The sequence below is a fragment of the Perognathus longimembris genome, chromosome 1, assembly GCF_023159225.1.
Source record: "Perognathus longimembris pacificus isolate PPM17 chromosome 1, ASM2315922v1, whole genome shotgun sequence".
Taxonomy (NCBI): domain Eukaryota; kingdom Metazoa; phylum Chordata; class Mammalia; order Rodentia; family Heteromyidae; genus Perognathus; species Perognathus longimembris.
The window spans coordinates 149,829,752-149,857,061 of record NC_063161.1 but is presented as its reverse complement, the minus strand read 5'-3'; the positions used below and the strand labels follow the sequence as shown (position 1 = coordinate 149,857,061).

General features: G+C 42.3%; 1 long non-coding RNA gene across 1 annotated transcript; it reads left to right on the top strand.

The window, feature by feature from the left end:
* Nucleotides 1–9,156: 9,156 nt before the first annotated feature.
* LOC125356285 lies at nucleotides 9,157–26,714 on the top strand. The gene is made up of 3 exons (XR_007211851.1): nucleotides 9,157–9,168; nucleotides 15,807–15,814; nucleotides 26,591–26,714. It is a non-coding gene; the product is annotated as an uncharacterized LOC125356285 (long non-coding RNA).
* Nucleotides 26,715–27,310: the final 596 nt, after the last annotated feature.

The following is a 27,310-nucleotide window of genomic DNA, read 5'->3' as shown; positions in this document are numbered from 1 at the left end:
ATCATTGCTGCCAATCAAGTGTTACTCATGCCATTGGGCATATCATGGTTCAGACAGTTGCCATTCACCGATGAGAGGTAAAGATCATGAAAAATATGGTGGTGTGACATCAGCTGACCTAGCTCTGCTATCCACCAGAGGGTTTAGCCTCTGAGTCTGCATGTTCTAATCTCTGACATGGGCACTGGAACACTTATCATTCTCATCCCAAGTTTGCCATGATGATTGATTATGTGAACAGAGACCAGAGGAGGCAGATAACAGATGATATTTATAAGCCTCCAAAATCATCTGCCTATATGAGTTCTGGATATTTTAAGACAGAAGAAAAAGGACTACATACACATATGTACTGGAATTTGCACTTGGGCTTCATGCTTGCTACTGCAGGATCTTAACTCTTTGAACCATGCCTCTCCCCACCTTGATTTTTCACCTTAGTTTAATTTTCAGATAGAGCCTTGCAAGTTTTTTTCCAGGTCTGGCTGTGTCCTATGATTATGATCCTTCTATTTCTGCCTCCTGAGTATTGCTGGCGTGCATCACTGTGTCCAGACCTTAATGTTTTTCATTGGGAATGAAAAAGCAATGTAAGCTTTTAAGATTGGAGGCTCAGAGAGGTGAAATCTGCATTGAAGGTAGCACTCGTAAGCACAGGAGAATAATCATCATGCTGCCCCCATTTCTTGGTTGTCTCCTCAAATTAAGACAACTAAGTTGGCATTCCTCTCTTGCTGTGAGTCCCGCTGTCTTCCTCCCTTGCCTCTTCCCACCCTTGTTTGAGAAATTGCTGATAACAGGGGACGGCTTGGCTTTCCAGGCAGTGAGGCTAGAGTGAGTTAATGGGAAATCTGTCAGTGGTTTACTTCTGTGTTGTCTGGAATGTGAAGGAGGCTGAAGTTGTTAGCTGTAACACAGTTCTGCCCAGCTCAGGGGAAGGTGGCCAAGGCTGCAGCCAGCCAGCAGGGATGGTGGTGACGTCTGTTGGGGTCTTAAACCCTAGGCGAGAAGATCTCAGGCCACTAGTGTGTGTGTGTGTGTGTGTGTGTGTGTGTGTGTGTGTGTGTGTGTACATGTGCACATGCTTCTTTGTCTTGTTTCCCCCTGTCTTCTGGGATTCTTCTCCATGGGCCCACACATTTTAGAGTCTTCAAAATATTTCACATCTTACATTCTGTGTAATACTCTCAATAAGCCCCAGGGAAGTTGGTTTTATTTTCCCTACTTTGTAGACTTAGAGAAGGGGCCCCATTTGGGAAGGAATGTGCTCATCGTCAATGTCAGAATGTGGGAGTCTCAGGCTTTCCTCACCGCGGTAGCGGAGGCAGCCCTGTCCTGTGAGTACCATACCTGCAAGCCTGCCAAGAAGATGCCTCCCCATTCCTCTCAGGCACTCAGCCGAATGCAGGAGCCCTGCTCTCAGGGTTGACAGCTGTTTGTATATTCCCCAGTCCCACTTTTGCTATACCTTTTCTCTGCAAGAGTCACCATTCAACCTCATGACCACGACAATGATTTCTATTTATAAAACTAGAGCTGCTGGGAGCATGTAGCTGAAGACTGTAATCCTACCTAATCAGAAGGCTGAGATCTGAGGATTGAAGTTTGAAGCCAACCTGGGCAGGAAAGCCTGTGAGACTCTGATCACCAATTAACCACGAAAACAACAACAACAACAACAACAACAATAAATGCTGTAAGTGAAACTGTGGCTAAAGTGGTAGAGCATCAGCCTTGAGCAAACATGCTCAGGGACAGCACCTAGGCCCTGAGTTCAAACCCCTAGACCAGTACACATCCAAAAAAATAAAAAGAAAGCAACAACAACAAAAACTAGAGCTTAGGAGCAGATATTTATCTAATGATATAGCAGTCCTTAGAGAGACAAGGGTATATGGAAAGCATATTTGTTTTCAACACCTTGTGTCACAGAATTCTGAACCCTCCATACCTACTGAGGAGGAGAAGGCTCAATGGAAGGGCGGGGCGGCAAGTGATGCAGCCAGGATTTGAATGCAGTACTCAACTTGTATGCCCTGCACTGTACAGCTGCTGATGCATGAACATAGTTCAACTGAAAGGATGGTATCTAGAGAAGCAAGGAGGTGAAGAAATGGAGGATTGCATTTCATCTCAGCATTTATATTTCCCCAGAGTAGATCCCAATGCATTTCAGAACCAGCGCAAAGCACTTAATTGAAATTCGTAATTCCAGCCCTCATTAATAACCAATCTCAGGAAGCAGAGAGCTCCACGACCATTAATGATGAGCATGATGCAGACACGGGCCTTAGGAGGGGAGCAGCAAGTCCCTGCTTCATTTTACAGTTGATTAGAGTGAATTAAACTTTGCCCCCCTTGTAAGTTGTATATTTAATAGGAGAAGTTGGCAATATGTGAACTTATCAAAATACCACAGGTGCAATGGCAGGGCTCCAGCCAGCATTGCTCATCCTAAACTACGTGGAGACCCCATGGTACCCTGAGATACATCTCAGAAGATGGATAATTGAGTCTAATAAATCCCAGAGACAGGAGATCTTTGACCAGCTGGTTGCAGATTTGCAAGGATCCTATAAGGCAGATGAGCTGACCACAGGGTCCTCAGACTCATCACCATCCATAGGTGTGAGGGGGAGTGTCTCTGGTCCAGTTCTAGCACCCGGGGTTTGATATTACTGTTACACCATGTGTCCCTAGCAGGACTTCCTCTTCCTCTGGGACTCAATTTTGACATCTGTACAGTGAATTGACTAGGTTCAATGATGTCAGATTTGTGGTGCTGGGTGGATAGCTCCAGAGTCGAGTCTGGTAGAAATGCTGTTCCTTAGACATGCTGGTGGATAGTTGTTTGTGTTTCTCTTATTAATGTCAGCCTTCTGGACATTTTTCTTCTGTTTTGAACATCTCCATCACCAGATATGATATTTTCACATCTATTTATATGCAGCTATTTCATTTTCCAGCTATGTACATCTCCTGAACACTTTTTTCCTTCTGTGCCATCTACTTTTGGAACTCCTTCAGACTTTGGATTTCACCTCTATCTGAGATATTCTTATTTATCCTTAAACATCTATCTCAAAGACATGACTCAATTGGGACAAAGTAAAGAATCTTATACTTGATGTCTTTAGACACAGTTTTGAACCTTGGATCTAACACTTAGGACTTCAGGCCAATTATCAAAATTACTTTTTAAGCCAGGCACCTAGGACTTATGCCTGTCATCCTAGCTACTCAGGAGGCTGAGATCTGAGGATTGTGATTTGAAGCCAGTCCAGGAAAGAAAGTCCATAAGCTACTCAGATAAGGTCAAAGTGGGAAGTGGTGCTGTGGCTCAAGTTGTAGAGCACTAACCTTGAGCAAAAGAAGCTCAGGGACAGCATCTAGGCCTTGAGTTCAAGCCCCATGGCTGGCAAAAAACAAGACAAAACCCAAAACGCATTTTTGGTGCCACTATTGAGGCTTGAACTCAGGGCTTGGACTCTTTCGCTTAGCTTTTTCACTCAAAGATAGACTTTACCTCTCGTGCCAAGCACCATTTCCTGTGTAGTTAGTGGTTAATTGGAGATAAGAGTTTCACTGACTTTTCTGCCTAGGTTGTGTTGAGCTGCAATCCTCAGATCTTAGCCTCCTTAGAAGTCAGGATAACAGGTATGAGCCACCAGTGTCTGGCTATCAAAACTTTTGAAACTTCAAATTCATTGACTGCAAAAAATATATAGGTTCATCTATTTCAAGAGCTCGATGTATATGAAAAGCTAAAAAATTCTCTGCTTTCTTGGCATTGATAACATCTATTTCTATTACAGGAAACTGCAACGTGTTTTTATAAAGGACCACATAGTGAATGCTTCCTGCTATGTGGGCCATATGGTCTCTGATGCAATAACACAATGGAAGTGTTGTAGTCATATGTCATTAAGTTACAGACAAGATATAGATGAATACATGTCTTGCATTCTGATATAACTATTTACCAAAACAGGAAGTGGGTTGAATTTGACTAGTAGGCTACATTTTGTCAGCGCCTGCTTTCTATAGAGTTTTGAGTAAAGAGTCAGCAAATTCAGTAGCAACTGATGGCTTATGTGTTTATCTCTCCTGCTGGTTGTGCCTTCTTCGAAGACAGGGTCACTTCATTTTTTTCTACAGCTTTATGACTAGTGATTTATCACATTTACTTCTCTTAGCAATAGATTGACAATCTCTTCCTACTCTTGCTCTCCTCACTCTTCCCCTGCCTTCCTCTCCCCTCCTCTTTCTTCCCCCTCCTTTCCCTTCTCCTCCCCTCTTTTTCCCCCTTCTCTCCTCACACTTACCTTTCTTTTTCTTCCTCCCTTCCCTGCTTTTTCCTATCTTTTCTTCCTCCCCTTCCACTTCCTTTCTTTTTCTTCCTCTGCTCCCAACCTTGCTATTTCCTTTCCTTTACTTCCTCCATTCCCTAACCTCTAGTCCCTTTCTTTTTGAGAGAGGGATCTGCTATTTAGCTCTACTTAGCTCAAGCTGGCCTGGAACTTCCAATATTCCTTTCTCCTGGGAACTTGGATTATAGGTGTATGACATCCTGCTGGGCAATATCCCTATTTTCTAGTTGGGGAAGCAGTAGCACAAAGAGGTAAATGATTTTCTTGTTAAATGGTAGAAGCAGCTAGCTCCAGGGCTCTTATCTCAAGCACAACCCACAACAGAGGGACAGGAAGATCTGACAGTCATTAGCTAGCTGAGTACTGAGCCAGTCATGCCATCAATTTTTCCATCTTAAATTTTGTGGGTCTGGTTTTCAGGACCCAGAAACAGGACTTGCCATTTTTTTTCCCACTCCTTGTGCACATCTGCTCTGTTAATTTCTTCCCTGTTGGATTTGGCTCATCTCTCATACTTGGTCAGGTCTTTTTGGACCTTGATGGTTTTGTCTAATGTGCTTGTCCCCTCTGTGTCCTGCTTTGGAACTGACCACTGCTTTTTCCTGGAGTGGCCCCAGCCAGAGATGACTGTTAATTAATTTTGTATCAGTGAACAAAGACCTGGATAGAGATTGGGTTAGAAATTGTGCTGTTTTTTAGGATGATTTGCCAAGCCCATTTCCTGTGGATTAGGTCCTAAATCCCTATAGTTTAAAAACAACAATCTGTTTACTTGGCAACTGAAGGACTGAGAGCCCTTGAAATTCTGGTCCAACCCTGGGTACTTACGGTCAGAGTCAACAGTGTTTCGGCTTGATTTTGCAGAGGTGTAAGAGGCAGGCAGTGGAAAGAGAAATGTTGTACATTTTAGTTTTCATTTGTGGTACTTAGCACTTTGTAGAAAAAAGGGTCTGGACAAAGTGCTTATGCACTTACCTTCCTCTAATATTTCCTGAGAACCTCAGGGTATGGGACATTAGCTTCATTAGAGGTGGGGAAACTGAGTCATAACATCTTACCCAAGGTCACAGAGGTATTTAGAGGTGAAGCCCAATCACCTTTAAAGACTCTCATTTCAGCTCCAGTCAATCAGCTCTTCCCCTTCTCATCTTGCCTGCTCAGAATAGAAGAGAAAGGAGCCTGTGTCGACTCCACTGCTATTGGGGTGGGAGCTTGGCATAGATTTACTCAATGTTGTCCTGTGTTATGCAAGTTTCAGTAGATTTGGATGCTCCAACATCTTGAAATGACCATGATTTTATTTCTGGTTTTCTATCATAGGACATGGGTGTTCTTAGAGTTCTCAGGGCTCCCTCAAGGTTCCTGGACTGCTCAAAGAGGAGCCATGTTGAGTTCAGAGACATCTGACTCCAAAGACCGACTTCTCCTGGGGGGAGGATTCTGTCACCCTTTGGGAGCCTAGGAAATTTTAAAAAATAATAGAAACATCTATTCCTTAATCGATTGAGACATCTAATCTAGTAGACACATTTAATCCTGGAACGTTTTGACTTTCTGGAAGTCAAGGACAGAGCCTATGTGCATCTAGCTTTTTACAAACTGGAAGATATGGAATCATTCCAGATACCCCACAACGGAAGAATGGATCAAGAAACTGTGGCATCTATACAAAATAAATTTTACTCGTCCATTAGAAAGAATGATATTGTACCATTTGTAAAGAAAGGGGAAAACTCAGAAAAAAATACATTAAGTGTAGTAAGTCAAGGCCAGAGAGACACAGGATCCATTTTTCCATATATATGGAAGCTAGATTTACCTTATAAACTTAGAAGTAAATATGTTGGGTGGTATGCCACTGCAAATGAATATATTAGTGGAAATGTGGCAGATTCAAGGGAGCTCTCAAACCCTGTAATTCCTTAGAAATCCCAAATCAAAGCTCAGGAAAACAGAATACCAGGAATCAGGTACTTGAAAGGGGTGGAGGATGGGGTTAAGAAGAAAAGGGTAGATAAACGAAGAGGAGAAAAAGGGGAGAATGCATTTAAGAATCAAATATCTATCTTACAAAATTAAGAAGGGTGAGGTAGGGATGGGTGAGAATATTCAAAGGGGTGATATGGATCAAGATACACTGTATTTATAAACGACTTTGTTAAATGGCAACTAAAGAGAATTTTTAAAAAATTGCCTCAGGAGATTCTGATGTGAAACCTCTCTCTTAAAATTAGGATGGGGCTGAATAGGGTCTGTTAGGGTGCTAGTTATTATTATAGAGAAGTAGAGCTGAAACTGTGTCATGTTGATAGTGAAAGGTAAGGATGGAGGACCAGAGATTTATCATTCTAGAGCTGCAATGAAATTCAGGCTCTGAAATCAAGGAGGCATGCAGGTATGGGGTTCCTAATGTCCCGAAGGAGAGAGAACTAGAAGAGAGGTCTGATAGAGCTTCTGAATTTGGGATTAAGGTCTCAGACCTAACCCCACGCAGGTGGCTTCAGACCCTTACAAGCTGAGCTGTCTCAGTCAATGCCTGCAACCTCTTAGCTTTCTGTGCCCATATCTGCAAGATGAGGATGAGTGTTTGGGTGTTTGCCATAAGGCTGCTAGGAAGGTGGAGGAGTACATTGCTGATGTGAGGAAAGTATAGTCCATGTTAGCAGTCACTGCGCCTGATTGCAGGCCCAGGGTTTTCTCTGATACAAGACTATCACTTAGCAATCTGAAGACATTCCTGTTCCTCACTTTGACAAACACAAATCAAACCAACTCACCCATTCACGAGAGGCAGAGCACAAACTAAGCCAGAATCCTACTGTGCTTTTCTGCTGTGTGTCCTGTTGTGGAACAGATGTAGGTCAACTGTGATCTTAGATCAGCTCCCATGTTCCTATGAGGGCCAGAGGTCAGAATGGAAAGAATACAAAGGGCTCTTGGTCCTCAGGATGAGAGGCTGATGCTGCCTGGGGCCACTGGGCAGGGAGAACAACAGGAAAGTGAGGGTGGGTGAGATTGGCAGTCCTCGCCCAGGGTGGGGCCTCACTGCAGGCCGAGAGCTTTGTACGCATTATTTCATGCAATGTTTTTCTCACATTTCCCTCATTTAAGGAAGTTCTTTCTCCTGTCTGGCCTTTTGCTTTTTTGCCTATTCAACACTTCCATTTAAGAGAAAGAGGAGCAAACCTCTTATTTTTATTACCATCATACCTTTCTGAATTAAAACAAAGCAAACGACACAGTATTTAATAATATATGTGCATATTATTATATATGTACATATTCTGGTAATATAATACTTACATGGCATATGATCTACAATATAATATATTATATTGTATATTACATCAACCGGTTGATTTCTGAGGACAGTGAAACCTCTGGCAGGACAGTTATATCTTTACTCCTCAAAAATATTTATTGAACGGAAACTCTGAAAAGCACTGTGATGATTGTTGGGAAAACTATGGTCACCCATGGCAGGGATTAGTATTTATTCTGCACTGGCTGTGCGCTGTCTTCAGGGCTAAGCTTTTGGTGTGCGTTAGCATTCAATGCACTCCAATGTCCTAGGTTTTTGCTGTTGATGAAGAAACAGTTATGGAGAGGTTTCATTCTTTTTCAGGACCCCTGTGCCATAGCAGAATGAGGGGTGAGTGTGGTAGCCATGGCCTTTACCCCCAGGAACGCACAGCCTGATGAAAGGAGAGAGAGGAGCAAATGGTTTGAATGGTGTTTGGTTGGGAATGTAGAGATGTCCAGGAAGGGGGTCCAGAGGAGGCATCTCATCCAAAAATAGTGGCATTAAGGAAGACATCTTAAAGGCAGCAATGAGAAAAAGCATAACTAGGAAACAGGAGTTGTCAGTACCATTAGGAGGGTTGGAGGACTGGACCGGTGGGTTGGATGTGTCTTCCAGCCACAGGGCATGGGCACAATGCCTTATCAGGGAAACCACTCATGGAGCATTAACAAAATAACAGAAAAGTTCCACATGGTCCCAGATGTTGAGTGGGGGTGCACAGAGCACAGAGGCTGGTGATGGTAAGTAGGGACTAAGACAGAGGAAGGTTTTTGGAACCTGAATAGATTCTCACTCATAACTTGAATTCAGAGGAAGAGCTATGACTTGCGTCTGCCCACACCAAAGTGGGGCCCAGACATGAAGATCTTCTGCTTCTTCAAGGACTATTGGATTCTCATTTATTCTCAAAATTCTCTCCAATTACATTGTCATTTTTGTGTCACTTCTGGGCTGTTCATACAACACCAGACTAAAAAAAAGGGGGCGAGGCGAGAGAGAGAGAGAAAGAAGAAAGAAAAATACCCAATTCCAATAAAGAATCAAATTAGATGTTATTCAGCAAAGAGACAATTGGAATTTATTTCACATGGGTAAAATAAATTGGCTTCTATAATGGAACGAACTAGAGCCATTACTGAGAACAAGCCCCTTTTGTAGGAACACTTGAGTTATTGGGCCATAAACCCTGACTGCCTGGCTAGGGCCAAGCAAGGAGACATTCTGGATAGATGAATTGTCCATGTAACTGAAGCATTAAGCACTTCACACTTAACAAAACAGTTTTATACCATGGCCTAGTCTCTCTTCTACCATTTATTTGAGAGCAATCCCTATCATTCATTATTATTTTTTTTTAAAAATATGCACACTACCTTTGCAATGGGAACTGCGTGATGATGTATCTTGTTTGGGAATGAATCTGTACATTCTTGGCTCCCACAAAAAAAAACACTGCACCTGTTCTTCCATAAAACACTAACTTTTGTCTGTCTTGTCTTAGAGTTGTATATTTCATCTGTTTCCTTTAGGAGACTACGGCTTTCTCCAACAGAAGGGCTGCATCGTATTTTATTTTTCTCTGTATTCTCTCTGTGGCCCAGCACATCCTCAGAGACTACTTGCTCATGAAAATCTAGGTGCAGGGAGCTAGTGTGTAGACCAGGGAAAAACCAGCTCTGTTTATTTCCAGTTTTAGGACCTAACCCCCTTCCCGTGCTCCCCTCTTCCTGTGGAGCCCTCATTGAGCCTGAACATGTAGAGCCCTCTCCCATTCCTCTGTGTTCTAGAAGAAAGCACAGCTTAGGAAAACACCCAGCCTGTTCATTAACTCTTCGAATTGTGCCACTGGGGTTGTTTTCCATCTAACACAATGAGTAAGAATATGAAGCTGGGGTAGAAGGACCAACCTTGCCACTTACTAGCTGTGTGGCCTGAAGTAACTTACTCAGGCTTTCTGAGCTTCTGTTTCATCCGCTGTAGCAGGTTGGCTGTGAGGATTTTGTGAGATAAAGCATCTAAGTGCCCAGCTGGACCCGTAGCTTTAGAGATAGTGGTATTAACTTATCCAGATCATGTTCTGAACAGATAGGATTGTAAGATTACCTAAATCTCCAAACAGGTGAGAAGTCACTCTATGCAAAGCTTCGCCAAGCTCTCTGCTCTGACTTTTCCTCACAGGACCCTGGGGCTAAGAACGCAGCTAAGTCACACAAACTGGATCCAAGATGACAAGTGTATTATTTAAACATGTATCCTGAGGCTTTGAAATCAGGCCAGGATCAAGATTTTGAAAAAGTATGAGACTTTAGAAAAGTACAAGCGATTCTTTTAAAAATTATCTTTACGTAGCTGTATAAAGGAGTTTCGATTGAACGTGTCAGTTTATGAGTACAGTGCATCTCGATCAATGTCATTTCTTCCATCCCCTCAAGTTACCCAGTTCCATTTTCATTGTACATTGGATATTACAATTGTATTTACCCAACATTCCTCCCTCTATTTCTGTAGCACTTTCCTCTTGATTACCCTCCCAGCCTGACAAAACATGTTCAAACCTCCAGATATTTATTTTGTTAAACCGTAAATTATTGTTTCAAAAGGAGTTACATCAGTAAACTCTGCCCCTGCATATACTACACTTTAGTTAATTTGTTAGTGTACATATGTGTATGAGTCTGGATATGTTTGGACATATGTTTATTATTTAGATCTTAATACACATGAGAGAAAAACATGTACCTCCCTTTGTCTCTCTGAGCTCGACTTACTTCACTTAACATAATTTTTTTCAGGTCCATCCATTTCCTTGCAAAGGATATATCATTCTGATGGAAGAATGGAACTTATATATACATATATATGTATGTATATGCATATATATATAAAACAGTATTATATATAACAACATATTTCTTGATCAATAGTAGGGTACCAGGGCTGTTTACACAACATGGTCATGATAAATAGTACAGCAGTGAATGTAGATGTGTAAGTGTCTTTATTGTGTTCCAATATGTAATCTTTTGGTTAAATGCCCATGAGTGGTATTGCTGAATCATAAAGTAGTTTCAGTTTTTGGAGGACTCTTCAAACTGCCTTCCATAGTGGTTGCGATAGTTTACATTCCTACCAACAACATATTAAGATTTCCTGCCCCCCCATCACAGCCAGCATTTTGTTGTTGTTTGCATTCTTTTTTTTTTTTTTTTTCGGCCAGTCCTGGGCCTTGGACTCAGGGCCTGAGCACTGTCTCTGGCTTCCTTTTGCTCAAGGCTAGCACTCTGCCACTTGAGCCACAGCGCCACTTCTGGCCATTTTCTGTATATGTGGTGCTGGGGAATCGAACCCAGAGCCTCATGTATACGAGGCAAGCTCTCTTGCCACTAGGCCATATCCCCAGCCCCGTTGTTTGCATTCTTAATTATGCCCATTCTAACTGGGGTGAGATGGAACCTTGGTGGTTTTTGATTTACATTTCCTTTATGGCCAGAAACGTTCAGCATTTCTTTATATGTTTATTGGTTATTTTTACTTCCTCGTCTGAAAAGTCTCAAGCTACCTTCTTTGCCCATTTACTAATTGGTTTATTGACTCTTTGGGTGTTCAGTTTGTTTTATCTCCTTTTACATTCTGGATGTATGCATAGCTGCTGAAGATCTTTTCCCATTCTGTAGGCTTAGTGATATATCTTTTGCGGTGCAGAAATTTTTAGCTAGATGTGATCTCATCTTTAAAATTCTTTCTCCCATTTTCTGGGCCCCTGGATTTCTACTCAGGAGTTTCTTCTAATCTTATCCTTCCTGTAGTAGTTTCAAGGTTCTAGGTCTAATATGGAGGCCTGTGTTTCATTTAGAATGGCTACTAGTACAAAGTGACAGCTAAGGATCCAGTTTTAGTTTTCTGCATATGGTTGTCCAGTTTTTCCAAGCACCATTTGTTGAAATAGACTGTCTTTTTTCCAACATGCATTTTTGGCTTAGTTGTCAAACATCAGATGGCTGTATGTATATGGGCTTACTTCTGGGTCTTCTAACTGTTCCATTCGTCTTCAGGTGTGTTTTTGTGCCAGTACCAAGCTGTTTTTGTTACTATGGAGTCCCCCAAAGCTTTTGAAATTAAGAACATTATGGGAGAGAATACTTTGCAAAACTTTACACCAACAAAACAAAAAAATCTAGTGGAAGTAGATGCATTTCTCAATAACCTTAACGTACCAAAATTGAGCAGAAAATATAAACCATTTAAACAAGTAATGAAATTGAAATGACAATAATTAAACTCCCAACAAAGAAAAGCCCAGGTCCAGATGGATTCTCAGCCGAATACTTTAAGATCTTTAAAGAAGAACTAATACCAATACTCCTCAAAAATTTCCATGAAGCCAGCATTACACTCATCCCCAAACTGGACCAGGATTCAACCACTACAATGAAAAGAACTATAGACCAATCTTATTGATAAATATAGATACAAAACTCCATAATAATATATTCACTGACCAAATTCGGCAACTAATAAAAAATCATACACTACAATCAAGTTGGTTTCATCCCAGAGATGCAAGGCTGGTTCAATATAGGTAAATCAGCAATGATTTCCTGATTTACATAAACATAATACAGCACATGAACAGAACTAAGAGAAAAAAATCACATGATCATCTCAACAGATGCAGGAAAAAGAAAAAAGCCTTCTACAAATAATTCTTGCTTATGAGTTTTTACATAGATCCAAGCTTTAACTATTTTATCCCCCCTAAAAGTTTTCTATTGCTCAAAATTCCCCAATTCATACTACTGGACACTCTCACTGGACACCCACCTGTCCATGTTCAGTTAGGATTGCATATTAGTTAAGGGAATACAATTAGGTTCCAACCTGCTTGTCCTACGACCATGAATGATGGCTGTATATCTCTGAGGTTCTAGTTTCTTTGTTACAAGGCAGGATGGATGGGGTCTATGCCATGAGATGTATGATGGCACTGCCTTTTTTACTTCCCACAGAGGAGAGTTGCATTTAAACTCATTTACATTAATTTAAAAAGAGATTAGAATGCCCCCAAGGAAAACATCATTCCCAGTTCCCAGAAAATGATACATCCCCACAAGCTTCCTGGGCAGAACATATCTGCATCACCCAGAGGGCAGTGCAGTGGTGAGCTAACCTTTGTTTCGGTGAGTGTTCATCTTTATCCCTCAAAAGAAGAACACAGAGAAGCTAACTTGTTTATGTACTTTGGCTCCTTCTCCAAGGAGCTTAGAAAACAGTTGAGACACAATGAAATACTTTCTCATAATGTATAGGCAGGACCTGGACATTATTATCACCATTTTATAGCCATTAAGGTCCAGCGAGGTTAAATGATTTGCTCAAGGTCACCCAGCATGTCTAGCTTAAACCCCAGGTCCACTAACTTAGGATGACCCATTAAAACACTGTACCCTGTCCACCAAATAAAGAACCCTGCGCCAAACACTGATTGTTAAGGAAGGAAAATAGCTATTGAGCTACGGAAGTTGACATTTAGCCAGCCAGAAATCATTAATGTGGCCAGGTTTAAGGAGAGCTCTATTAAACTGTCCATCAAAGTCTTTACTCTTAAATAGATTTATTGAGAGAAGGAAAAGACCAGGGTAAAGAGAATACATTAGAAGTAGCTTTTTTTTTCTTTGTCTACTGGAAGTTCATGGTGAGTGGAGAGGAGAAAGATACCCTCAGAGGAGATTTGAAAGAAATGAGTAAAAATTAGGGTATTAGTGCCAGAGATGACCAGAATGCTGGTGATGAAGCCAGCTCTGTTTTGTCCAGATAGATTCTCTTACTTCTCTCAGCATCCAAAAGTTGTGAGGGTGTATTATGATAAAACATGGAGCCTGCCTCACAACCATTTCACAATGTGCAACCACTTGATATTATTATGATTACAATTAGTAGGAAATAACAAAAGGGGACATTGTATCCCAGAAGCTTAAACAATCCAGAGCAATCAACTAAGTCATGCCTAAAATAGAAGAGGAAAAAGCAGAGTCCAAAGTCAGCTTCATCATCACAGAGACTCAGAAACAGAGGAAGGAGAATGGAGAGACACCAGAGGAACAGGAGGAAGGGAGAGCCCTAGATAGAAAGAGACATTTAAAATTTCCCTTTCTAATGAGATTGTAAATCCCAGCCTTCCTTCTGGCATGGAATGCCTAGATAGTTAGGCAGCATCTCTCCTACAATGCATGCTAGCCACTGTCACATCTGCTGGCAGCTCACAAAGCTTCTGCCCAAATTGCCATCAGGATCATTTCCCTGATCCTCCTTCCATCATCTTTGTTTCAACACAGAAGTCCATTCTGATTGTGGCACTTTTGGCTGGCACATTTTATTCCTCATTCATGAACATGGCATAAGCTGCTAAGTGAGGTGCCCAGGTGAGGCAAGTGTGGTGACTGAGGTGGGGGCTATGGATACACCTAGGGAGACCCTTTGACACCTGGAAGTCAGAAGCAGGTGACATGCTCATAGAGAGTGATAGGACCCAGATCAAGGACAAAAGGAAGGAGGTGGTCATTGACAGAAAGGGGAATAATAGGAGCCCGGCACAGGGTTCAGATGGCTCCATAGAGATTCAAGTTGTTGGAGGTTGCTGAAGGTCTTCAGATTGACATTTGGGCTTAGGTTATGAAAGATATTGTGTATGCTAATCAGAAAGCTGAGACACTTTTTTTCCTGGAGGGCCAGTGAGGAGGAGTCATGGAAGAGTGTGTGTGTGTGTGTGTGTGTGTGTGTGTGTGTGTGTGAGAGAGAGAGAGAGAGAAAGAGAGAGAGAGAGAGAAATAGAGAGAGAAAGACATCATGGCAGATTGTATTTCCACAGTTCCATGAATACCCACATTTTGGAGGAATACAAGAGAAAGTAGACAAATGGCCTAGTGCCCTGAAAGATGGCATCAGCTGGAAGAGTCGCTTGAGTTCCTGAGGGACTGAAGAACAAATAACTTGTCCTCGAGGGTCAGATCCAGTGCCAGTTCCACCCTTCTCTCCTTTCCTGCTTCCTATCTCTCTTTCAATATTGACTTATGCATAAGTGTTCATGGTGTTTGGAATCCTTGCAGAGGAGCAGTGGAGCATTGAGGCATTGGACGGTGGGTCATAGGAAAGGATGGGATGATTACATCCAGGTTAAGAAGAGTGTTTCAGTGGATGTGGTACAAGTGGTGCTGGTTCTGTAGTTAGGGAGTCTGTCCTGGAGCCAGAAAGCACGAAAAGCATTTTGGGGAAAGGGGGTTGTATAAGCTAAGCTGGAGTAGTATATCGCAGGGCATATCAAACACTGGAGCTGTAGGACACAGTGGATTGTTTGCGAGACTAGCACTCTAGGGGCCTTGTTCTATATTAGAGGTGGAATTAGTCTTTACTCCCATCACTTTCAAGCTGTGTGAGCTGGGACAATTTATGTGACTTCTTTCAACTATGGTTTTCTTATTTGTGAAACTGGGGGGACTTGATGCTTAATTTGTAAGAAGAAAAGAGATAGTAATTGGAAAGTATCTAGCTCAGTGCTCATTCAGTAAATGATAGCTATTATTGTACTTATTTTTTATTCTTGGTGACTAAAGGTTCAAAATAGAATGTAAATTTGGTAGCCCAAAGCTGTTTCACTTTAAATGCCAGTTCTCATTGATCGGTCCTGGCTGTTTGGAACAGAGATTTGTGCTGAGATGTTTTGTGATGTTTTTTATTTAGAGCCCCAGGAAGAGGTGCTGCAATCAATTAGTAAGAGCTGAATAGGGTAGGCAATGGGAGTGATGACAACAGAGATGACCAACTCTAAAATAAATATTGTTAAAGAGCTAAGAGGTAAGTGCAGGGACTGCTGTGTAATGGGGATACACATGAAGGGGAACAAATTTTGAATCATTCTTTTAAGGATGGGCAGATATGGGACAGGTAGGAAGGGGTGCGGGGGGACGACAGTCGAGTGCAGCTGAATCTGGGTTCATTTTGTTGGCAACCTAACATTCAATAGAATAGGATCCTAGCATCACAAGCCAAAGGGTGAGCCATTCATCCCTTATCGACTGGCTGCAAAACAAACACATGTCATCTTTCTTGGCACTGCAGGATTGCTTAAGCAGAATGAGTGAGGAGGGTGAGAGGTATGTACTGTATAGAGCCCTTCCCCTCCCCCCCTCCCAGGTCTCTGATAACTTTCCGGAATGCTAAGCTGTTTATTTTGGGAGTCTTTAAGCTTAGTCAGTTGGTATTTAGAGACAGCTAGGAATTTTGGATTTCACTCCCCTTCCAATAGAAAAAAAAAAAAGAATGAATTTAAATGCCTTCCAAATACTGGTAAGTCAAATGAGGACAGCTTGGCACCTGTCAGATCTCCTCCCCCACTCTCTACCCCTCCCACAAATCTATGGAGAAACAGAAAGAACAGAAGAAAAGTAAAATCATAAATGCACTGAGCCACAAGTTAAGAGTTACTACGGAGGGTGCTAGACAATGGACTGTCCATATTAGTGGATGCAAAAAAAAAAGCACCATCAAGCCAGGCACAGGTGGCTCATGCCTATAATCCTAGCTACTCAGGAGGCTGAGATCTGAGGATTGCTGTTCAAAGCCAGCCAGGGCAGGAAAGTCCGTAAGACTTTTATCCTCAGTTAACTACCAGAAAACCGGAAGTGTCACTGTGACTCAAGGGGTAGAGCGCTATCCTTGAGCTGAAGAGCTCAGGGACAGCACCCAGGCCCAGAGTTCAAGTCCACCACCTGGAGTGGTGAGGGGGAAACACCATCAGAGCAGGGAGCTAAGGAAGCCAGCCAGGTCAATGCACAGCTAGAGTCTCCAGTCCAGTGTCTCTCCTGTCCTTCATTTGGGTCATTGATACAGCTTTTAAAAAGCTTCTAATAGCAATGGAATTGATCTGAGGAAAAGAATTAAGTTCTGTAAAAAAAAATCTTGAGGATAATGTACAGAAATGGAGACATATTAAGTAGCAGCATTTAAGTTTATAGTCACAACTATGTATGTGTCTAAGCTATACTTAGATACATGTTGATTATGTCAATCCTTGTAATTCTTAGGTTACAAAATAATCCTTAGTTACTGCCATGGGTTACAAGCCTTAGTCCATAAATTCTCATTTCCACCATGGACAGTCAATCTTTTTTCTTGTAGCAGGGGAGATCAAGTTGACAGTGGCTCTAACTTTCATCAACCTGCAACTCAAGAAAGCACTTGCCTCTCTGAAGGCTCCATGAGGTGTGATGTTTCCCCATCTCTTTGGCTTCTGTTCAGAAGCACCTATGGTCCATGGTTGTCACATCTCCACTCTTACCCCTCTGCATCCTGACTGTGAAGTCTCTTCAACACCGCCAACACTTCCATGCGTCTGCGTTCTGTATGCTCAGGTATTTGGAGTGTAGGGTTCTCACCCTAGCTCAGACATCTGGACATTTCCCTCCATTGTGGTTGTTGAGCCAGATCACCTTGGTGACCTTGATCATCCTCCCCTGGTCTGTAATTCTGCAAGTGCACTTGGGGTCCAATCACTGGACCCCATGTAGACTTCCTGGCTGGCCCCAAGTTCTTAATCATTCCTGATATCCATGCTGTTTACACTATTTGACTTTGGAATTCTTTAGCTAAAGACAGTGCATTATCCTCCTCTCTGCTACGTCTCACCTCCACCCTGGATGGCTTTGAGATCAGCCTTGTGACTTGGTTTGGCAATAGAATAAGGCAAAAATAATGGATTTAGGTTGGGTTTACACTCTTCTTTTTCATTCCCCTTCTGCTTTCCCCATCACTGAGAATACTTTTCAGCCTATCTTTGTGTTTGAGGAAGACAAGAGATACATCAACTCTCACCTGATTTGTAAAACTATGGACATGGGATCTTATTGTAATATGTCATTGGGGTTTTGTAGTTGTTATACAGCATTTGTGTGGTAGTGAATAACTGATACACGCCTACACTCAGAGTTTATCTCAGAAGGCTGAGACCTGGGAACTATAAGGTCTGTTTCTCCTCTGGTCCCTTCCTCTTGTTTTTCCACCAGCCTTTAGTCTTCTTTCTCAATCAAGGCCAAACTTCAAAATATATTTTTTTTGTTTTCTCTTTCTGTGATATGTGATTTCAACTTGTTCTGGTTTTGGGGATTGATGAACAAAGTTAATCAAATGCAGTTAATCTGGGACATCAAATAGTCCTCTCTTCAGTTTGTGTACACTTTGGATTTCTAATCACTAGTCTAGGTTATGTAGTGAGAAAAGAAATCTGTCTAGTAAGACAAGTAACATCTTGGCTTAGTCACCTTGCTTCTGAGGCTACTGCACCTGGAGGAGTATCTCCTTTACTAACTACCTGCAGTCTAAATGATGGACTAATTAGGGAGTCACCAGTGGCTCACACTTGTAATCCTAGCTACTCAGCAGGCTTAGATCTAAGGATCTTAGTTGAAGTCAGCCTAGGCAGGAAAACCCATGGGACCCTTATCTCCAATTAACCACCAAAAAACAAGAAGTAGAGCTGTGTCTCAAGCGGTAGAGTGTTAGCCAAGAGTAAAGTGTTCAGGCACAGTACCCAGACCCTAAATTTAAGCCTCAGGACTGGCACAAACACACACAAAAAGATAGAAGAGTTATGTGGCACAAAGTAGACCCAATGAGCATAGGGCCCACTATATCAGACTAACATCCTACCACAAATATGAATACACATGCAGTCTACATTATCATCACCAGCTCTGATTCTGACATCTGCTGAAGTTTCCACGGATGAAAGAACAGTGTATATATTTGTGGGATACCATGTGATGTTTCAATACACAAATATATTGCAAGTCAGGATGAATATACTTATCTCCTAAAGCTATGATCGCTTCTTTACATTGAAAACATTCAATATCCTTTCTTCTAACTAAAAATAAAATCTATAAATATCACCATTTTTATAGTTACCCTAATATGTAATGGCATAACGAACTTGCTCTTCCTAACTATAACTTAGTGTTCATCAATCAACTTTTTCCATTACTTTTCTCTCCTGTACTCTTCCCATTGGTTTCTGGCAACCAATTCCTCAGCCCTGTTTGTTTGTTTGTCGGTCCTAGAGCTTGAACTCAGGGCCTGAGCCCTGTCCTGGCTTCTTTTTGCTCAAGGCTAACACTCTATCACTTAGGCCACAGCACCACTTCTGCCTTTTTCTGTTTATGTGGTGCTGAGGAATCAAACCCAGGGCTTCTTGCATGCAAGGCAAGTACTCTACCACTAAGCCACATTCCAGGCCCCAACCAATTCCTATGAGGTCAACTTTCTGTGTTTCTCATATGAATGAGATCATATACAACTTGTCTTTCTCGCTTCACATGGCAAACTCCAGTTTCACCCATGCTGTCACAAATATTTCATAATATTGCATAATCTATCCTGCACAGGTACCACTTTTTAAAATTCATGTTGGATTACTGCTCATGGGCACTTACTGCATAAATGCTAACATGGCAGATGCTTTTTCTGTTGGTTTGGAACATACATCACATAACATTTTAACTGGTTTGATTAGAGAGCGGTGCTAGGTTATCCAAGCATGGGAAACAGCTAAACACTTTCATTTGTCACAGTGTTTTTATGTGGAATTATTAGCATTCCTGTTGTCCCTGTAAGACACATGAACAAAATGAACTGAGAGAGGTTAGTTCATGTGCCAAGGTCACACAGAAATTGTCTTGAAGGTTAAATGTGCTCTGGTACCTCAGGGCTGTGAGGGGTCTTAGAGAGCATGGAGTACAGTTGTCTTCACTCTTACCTTTATAAACGGTGCTCTTTTTCATACACTACTTCTCATGCATGTGCTTATGCAGGAATGCACTCATGGCTTCAGTCTCAACCATGTTTCCATGCTATTTTCCATCCTAGCTGTTAGTGCTCAGAGATCACAGGGTGACCTGGTTCACATATTGACCTGAATTGAGCCACAGTCATGTGATTACCCAGTAGGATACTAACAGAAACAACAGCAGCCAAAGCTGCTTGCCCGGTTGGGCTTGCTTGTCCATTTGCCATGTGGTAGACATGGCTGTACTCTTCTATGGGTTGCCTTAATTAGGCTTATAGAGGAGAGCCAGATCACTCCAGACAAACCAGATGAGATTAACCAACCCCATCATCCTAGCGCACACACACACACACACACACACACACACACACACACACACACACACACACTTTGTCGAATACTCTCATGATGATGAGTGAGCATGACCAAGACACAAAACTTCCCCTCTTCCATGTTGATGAGGAAGAATGACCACAAACTTCCTCATTTAGGCCAAGTGAACCATGGGATATGGGAGAGACCCATATTCCATGCTCATTACTGAAGTCACTGAGGTCTCATGGCATTTTTTGAACTAGTAACTTTGTGGCAGTAGTTAATTGACACAAACCTCATTGGGAAGAAACACATTGAAAATGGAGATTCTCTTGTTGACATGCAGGAAGGAATCCAAGAGCCTCAGCCACTTTCCATCCTTCATCCTGTGGCTAGTCTTGAAGATACGTGCTAGGGTTGGGACATCCATCCAGTGTACCCATCACTCTTAGTTCGTGTCATCTTCCTGGCTTTCAGTTGATCCCTTTTTTTTTGATCCTCACGTAAATGTTTGAAAATGTTTGAGTCCATCACAGTGCTTTGTTAGAACACTTCCTTCACAGGGAGATTATTCTTTCTCCATTTCCACCTTTGGAGAAACTATGACTGTTGATTGGCAACGATTCGATTCCTTGTTTCTGGAGCGTCCAGGACTATAATAGAATGGGGAAGGCTCACAGCAGGGGAAAAATGGTTTCCACCCTAGTTTATGCCACAGAAGTGGCTGACATCTTAACCACTGATTCCTCTTTTTTAGACTATGTGGCTATGGGCTTCTCTTTGAAGGATCAGTAGTCCACTTTTCTTAATAATAATATGTGCACCTCCCCAGAATCTTGCTCAGTGCTAAGCATGCAGGTGCACTATTTCTAATTCTTTGAGGTAAGCACTACTAGTGACCTAATTTTGTTGACAGAAGAATTGAAGGGTGGATATGATGCTGAGTAACTTATCCATGGGTCTTGCCACTGGTCATTGATAGAGATGGCCTTTGAACTCAGGCCTGTTTACTCTAACAGTGGCACTCTGAAGTGCCACATATTTAGTGGCAATAACCACAATAGCAAACACGATGATGTGTTAACAGCTAACCTTCAGCAATTGTATTTAATCTTCACAAGAAAGTCTGCCAGGGAGGTTATTTCTCCCACTTTTAGTTACATTGAGATACTTTTATCATGTAGAATAGATTTATTCCTTACTTTAATGAGAACGTCCATGTCCTGGTCCCTGTGGCTGGAAGAATGTTCTTGAGGAGTGTACTGAGCAGTGAGTTCTACCCAGTAGCCACTATGGAAACTTTCATTACCTGACTCCCAGCTTCTTTCCCATCCTTATCACTTCGAGGTTGTGAGCAAGAAAGGAAGAATCTCTTTCCCTTGCTACTGTACATCAGATACTGACTTGAATCCCACATCATCATTACTTTGTTTCAAGTTCTCACCACCTTTCAGTTTCCTCTTCTTGCTGTTTGAAGCACTTGCTACCAATTACTGATTGCTTTACAACTGTCCTTCTCATCAGGTCGCTATCTTCAGGAAGGCAGCACTCTGTTTATTCTATTCCACTCTGTCATTCATTTGCTAAGGCAATGGCGGGGACCCAAGCTCACAGAAGTATGGTTGACTTTCAAGGCAGCCATGGTGGATAAGAGCAAGGCTTCTTAGCTCAAATCTCTGCTCTTTTGCCTAACAGCCCTGTGAACATTGTCAAATATTAGCTCCTCTGTGCCTCATGGTTGCTGCATGTTTTAAAAGAGAAGTCAGGCACAGAGGTAAGAGGGGCCTTTGGTAAGACACGCTGGTTAGGTTCAGGTCCCTGCACTGCCCAATAGCAAGGACATCAGGGACAAAGCATGGGCACATCTATTTCTGCCCTGAAATGTAAATAGGGATAATAATAGCTCCCATCACATGCAGCTTCTGTGGGGACTAAATGATCCAAGCCTTGTAAAGCACTCTGAACAGGCCCAGACACAGGGTAAACACGGCAGTCTCAAAGTCTCCAGCTAGTTAGCACTCTGGTCACCTTTTGAGTTCACCTTTATTGCTCTGTAGAACACCCTCAAGTTTTGAGATAGGCTCTGTGCTTGACTTTCTTCTCTCCCAACACCTTGAAGGGAACAGGACTTTCCCTCATGCTAATTCTCCAGTCATCATCTTGATGTATTCAAGTATCTTCTTCATCTCTGGAGACATGTCTATTTTCCATTCAGGGAGGGGAATTGGGCCTGCCTTCTAGAAGTGAGTAAAAAGAGTCATCACAAAAGAGGCCAGTAGAGGAAGATGAACAAGGAATTAAAATATGAAACATGTCATCTTTCCAGGATTTCAATTTTGCTGTCGCTTAAAGGGAGGAGTGATCCATGTTTTAATAGTGAGATACTTAAAAAAATCAATACATAAGATTGGAATACATGCATCCTATAAATGGGGACAGGGTGAGCACTCCCTGGGGTAGACAGGCTCTCTGAGTGTCACAGAGAAAGGTGGCTACAGTGTGGGTTGTTCAATAGGCCCCTTCTGGGTCTGTGACCCAATGTAGGCTCAGGAATGAAGACATAGAGTCCAGAAGGTTCTCTTGTCAGTTATTACATTGGTAGGCTGGGATTACTTGGATCCCAAGTTTCTTGAGCTCTTGTTCAGCATTCCTCTCAAGCATCATTTATTCATCCATTTATTTAAATATTAGGCATTCATAGTCCTCTCCTGGGCACTAGGCACTCATTGTGAAAGGAACAAGATTAGACTCACATTAGTGATGGCAGCTCATCTCTGTTTTGTGTTTTCTGTTGGTTTTGCCTATCCTTACTCCACTGATAACTTGTTATGTTTTTCCTCTATGTGTCTATTGCCTGTGAGCGTTCATCCAGGCTGGCAGCCAGTGTCCACTGAGTCCTACTAGAACTCTTTGCCTCTGACTCTGGGACTGGACTCTTTCTGTCCTGAGTAAGGGGGGTGGGGGATGGAGAGGGGAGGGAAAGACTTCTACCACTCCAGGGAGCCTAAGTCAGTATCCTCTTGTGTACATTAATTAACTCCTTGAGTCAAGGTGAACATTTGCAAAGCCCCAGAGGGCTGAGGCCAGGGAAGAGCCGGAGGTTGAACCCTTTGACCTCTATATCATTCATCTGAACAACATACATTTGCTGATCAACTACTGTATGCCAGGGCCTGTAAATAGCTGCCTAAGGATGTATCTGCAGCCCAATTGGGAAAGGTATTCCCCACAGGCAGTGGTATACAGCTGAGGTAAATAAAACTGCTTGTTAACTTAGGGATCAATTCTGAGGCCAATAGTAGTGGCCTTAGAGTTGGCTGGATTTTGTTTCTCAGTAGGACTGGAGTTTGAACTTGGGGCCTAGCTAGTCACTCTACCTCTTGAGTTATGCTTCCGACTCCCACTGCCCACCCCCTTCTGTTCTGTTTTGCTTTTATTATTTCTTGGGTAGAGTCTCAAAAATTTTTCTGGAGCCAGCCTCAGATTGTGATCCTTCTACCTGCATGTCCAGCATAGCTGGGAAGACAAGCACCTGCCATCGGGACCAGCTTGTTTGTCAAGAGAGGGTTTTGCTAACTTTTTGCCCAAGCTGGCATCAAACTACAGTCCTCCCATTAACTGGTATTGCAGGTATGAACTGCTATGCCTGGCTCAGTCAACTAGACTTCACAACTGAAGGTGAAAACCTTCAGTTTGCTCTCTGTGCATTCCAGCTTCCTATTTTATAAGGCACATGAGATAATGTTCGTGAACCACCTAGGACATGGTAGTCCCTGGTTGATATTGATCAATGTATTTCTCTGGGTATGTACTATTAATAAGACATTCACTCCTAAAAGATGGTACAGTCTTGATGGTGGCTCTGTGGCCCTGGACTGAAAGTGATCAGCTTCCTTCCTAGAATGGCTGTGAGAATGGCTAGGACTTGTTCAGGAAAGTATGGCACCAGCTCCCAAAGTATGAGAAGGTGCTCACTGTCAGAGTTTAACATACAAGTGCAAGGGCAGCATGGGATCTGATTGTGAGCACTGAATCAGCGTCGACATAGCAAAGTAAGGAGCTCAGGGCCAGGGCATAAAGTAGCTGCTGCTTTTGGCAGGGTGTATTTGCATAAAAGAAATAGAAACCCATTTAAATGGTTTCTAGACAAATGAGTTAATTTTGAAAGATATATGCAAAGCTAACATAGGAGAATGAAGTCCCAAGGACTCCCTCAGAGACTAAGAATGATGCCAGGTGCCTAAAGAATCAGATCCTTAGAATGATATCAGGTGCCAAGGAGGCTGGAATGGGGGAGGGTGAATGGCAGGGGTATGGAATGGTTCTTGGCCATCCTATGGCAATTCAGGTCCCCCATGCCTTCACATCTCTGAACCATTGTCTTCCCTTTCCTCCTGTTTCTGCAGTCTTAAGCCTCACTCCTGGCTCTCACTAGATTTTCCCCTGTCCATGGCTGCCTTGTGGCCCTGAGGGCCCCTGCTCTTCTGCTACTTCATTTCTTGGATATGTCCCTCTGCCTGTGTGCTCTGATCTCTTCTTATTACCCTGTCCATTTTTCAGGATGTGGCTTCACTGCTATTTCAGTCAAGAGGCCTCCCCTGGTCCCCCATGCCATTTAAGTAGCCCGTGAGTCTCTCTCAAAGCACTCTTTTTGTAGCTACAACATCTGTGCTCAGCATCTGTCATTTCCCACTAGTCTGTCAATTATAGGATGGCGAGGACTGATCTATTTTGCCATGGACTCTGCCTCTAGTGTCTGGTACAGGGTTTGGCCGTGGGTGGCTCTCCATGAGTGTTTGTTGAATGCAGGAAGAGTCCTTTCTTTGCAATACTAACCAGCTCTCCAGGTGGCTCCACCTGCACTCCATCCCATGCCACACTCTGCACCATTTGCTTTTTGCTGCTTCTAGAATTCTTTTCAGTTCCTTTGGCCAGGATTAAAGCTTGCTCCTGGGCCCTTAGCAACTCCGAAGCCCTCCTCTTTCTCCTTCAGCTGCAGATACTGACATCAATTGGCATCTATTTAGTCTCAGCTCCAATTGCCTAGAGAAGAAATGTGAGTGCCCCAGATCACCTTGTCAGGGGAGATCATAGATTCCATTCCTTGATGGATGGTCAATCTATAGACCAGTTGCCTTTGGGGCAGGAGGCCTATTAACCCTGCCCTCTCTGTGTCCTTACCAGCCAGGTATGCCTGTTGAGTCCTTGAAATATGGCCAGTGTCACAGGTTGAAATGATAATATGTCTGCTTAGTGGTTAAGTCAAATAGATGGTTAAAATGAATTTATTTTACTATTGCATCTAGTGAAAAGTCTAAACATCCCATGTATGGTTCTAATTGTGTTTCTGTTGGGTAGCACTGACCCAGTGAAAAATTTTTATTGTGGCCAAATTGATACATAAAGTTGTACAGATTGGGCTGGGAATATGGCCTAGTGGCAAGAGTGCTTTTCTCGTATACATGAAGCCCTGGGTTCAACTCCCCAGCATCACATATATAGAAAACGGCCAGAAGTAGTGCTGTAGCTCAAGTGGCAGAGTGCTAGCCTTGAGCAAAAAGAAGCCAGGGACAGTGCTCAGGGCCTGATTTCAAGGCCCAGGACTGGCCAAAAAAAAATAAATAAAGTTGCACAGATTTAATATATACAATTTATGGTGACTTTTAACATGTGTTCATAGCCATGAAGCCATCGCCACAATCAAAGAAATAAACGTGTACATCAGTTCCTTAAGATTCTCTGTGTCCCTTCTTGCTGTGTGTGTTTATTTTTTGCTTTTGTTTGTGGTACAATGAACATGAGATCTACCCTCTTATATGTTTTCGGTGCACAACATACATTTCTTAGGTGTGAGCCCCATATGTACAGAAAATCTCTGGAACGCTTCATGTTGCATCACTGAGACTTTGTATTTACCTAAATCAACAATTTCTCCATTTCCAACACTTAGCAGCCACATACTACATTTAGCAGCCACAGTACCCTTATTCTGGATGAGGAAAAACCCTCAACGCTAAGCTATGATACCTTACAGAACCAGGCATCAACTCTATACTTTAAGACCCCGCCCCCATCCCATCCTACATCTTTTGCAGGGCAATTCAGAACATCTAATGCTAATAGTACCTTATAGTGCACATTTGCTCTGGACTGCACACTGTTTAACTCATTTAATCTTTACTGTAATCCTACCTAGTAGAAATGACCACCACTGCAACCTGACACTCAGAGATGTTGAAACAGTTGTCAGGGTCACAGAACTTGTAAAGAAGAGAAGATGAATTTAGACAGCTCCTATATTTTTAGCCAGTGTGCCTACCTCAATATAGATAGCACAGACTTAACAATATGCTTTCCCCTTTTCCCTTCTAGTAGCTTGGGCTGGAGATATAGCTTATGTCTTTAATGATAGAGCACTGGAAAAAAGGAAAGAATTGGATAGAGGGACAGGGATCTTGAGAAAGAAATAGAGGGCAAGAAGAAAATGAATAGAGAGAGGGAGAGAGGGGGGAAGAAGGAAAGAAAAAAGAAAAGGAGAAGAAGGATTAAGGGAAGAAGGAAAGGAAGGAGGAGGGGAAAAGACAGACCAAAAGACAAAGAAGGTAAAAAGAATGAAATGAGTAAGGATGTGCACCTGATCATACAAAATAATATTTATTGAAATGAACTCCAGGAAATGAGAACAAGAGGCTTTTATTTTTTTTTGCTGTTTTTTTTTAAATTTTCTTCCCGTTTTCTTCTCTATGTTCATTTACATGTACCTGTGAGTATTAGAGGAGACACAGAAATTGAGGGACAAAAGGCAGATGAATGTAGCAATGGTACTCACTGGACACTATGTTGAAAATGAACTATACAACCTGTGGGTGGGATCAGAGGGAAAAACTGGGAGACAGCTAGGGAAAGGGTGCCATTGTTCAAAAAGAAATACACTCTTTACCTGACTTATGTAACTGTAACCCCTCTGTACATCACCTTTATCTTAATAAGAAAATTAAAAAAAAAAGAAGTGAGAAAGAGATGGAAGAAAGGAGGAAGGCACAAAAACAGGCAGGAAGGAGGAAGGAAAGAAAGAAGGAAAGAAAAAAGGGAGAAACAGAATAGAGGGGCTGAACTGTACTTAGAACTCAGGTCTTTTCCTTCCTTCAGTCATTTTCATCTTTCAGAGCTAATGTTCTTTAGATGTCCCTGGGTGTTCTGTCCCTCTGCAGGCTGGATGCTGGATAATTAAATCCTTTCCCCCACCCTTTCTCTCTCTTTCAACACTTTGTAAACTGTTTTTTTTTTTTCCTGGTTCTATCCTTTCAGCCTTTCGCAGCTGCTCATTTGGATAAGATCTGGTAGCTAGGAGTTTCTCTGATGAGTAACATCACAACCCAGCCCCTTCCCAGGGGAGGCCAAGGGAGAGGACAGGGAGGACAGAGAAGGTTTCCCATTAAATTGGCCTCCTGCAATCTATGGAGTTTAATCTTAACTTGAAAGTGTTTT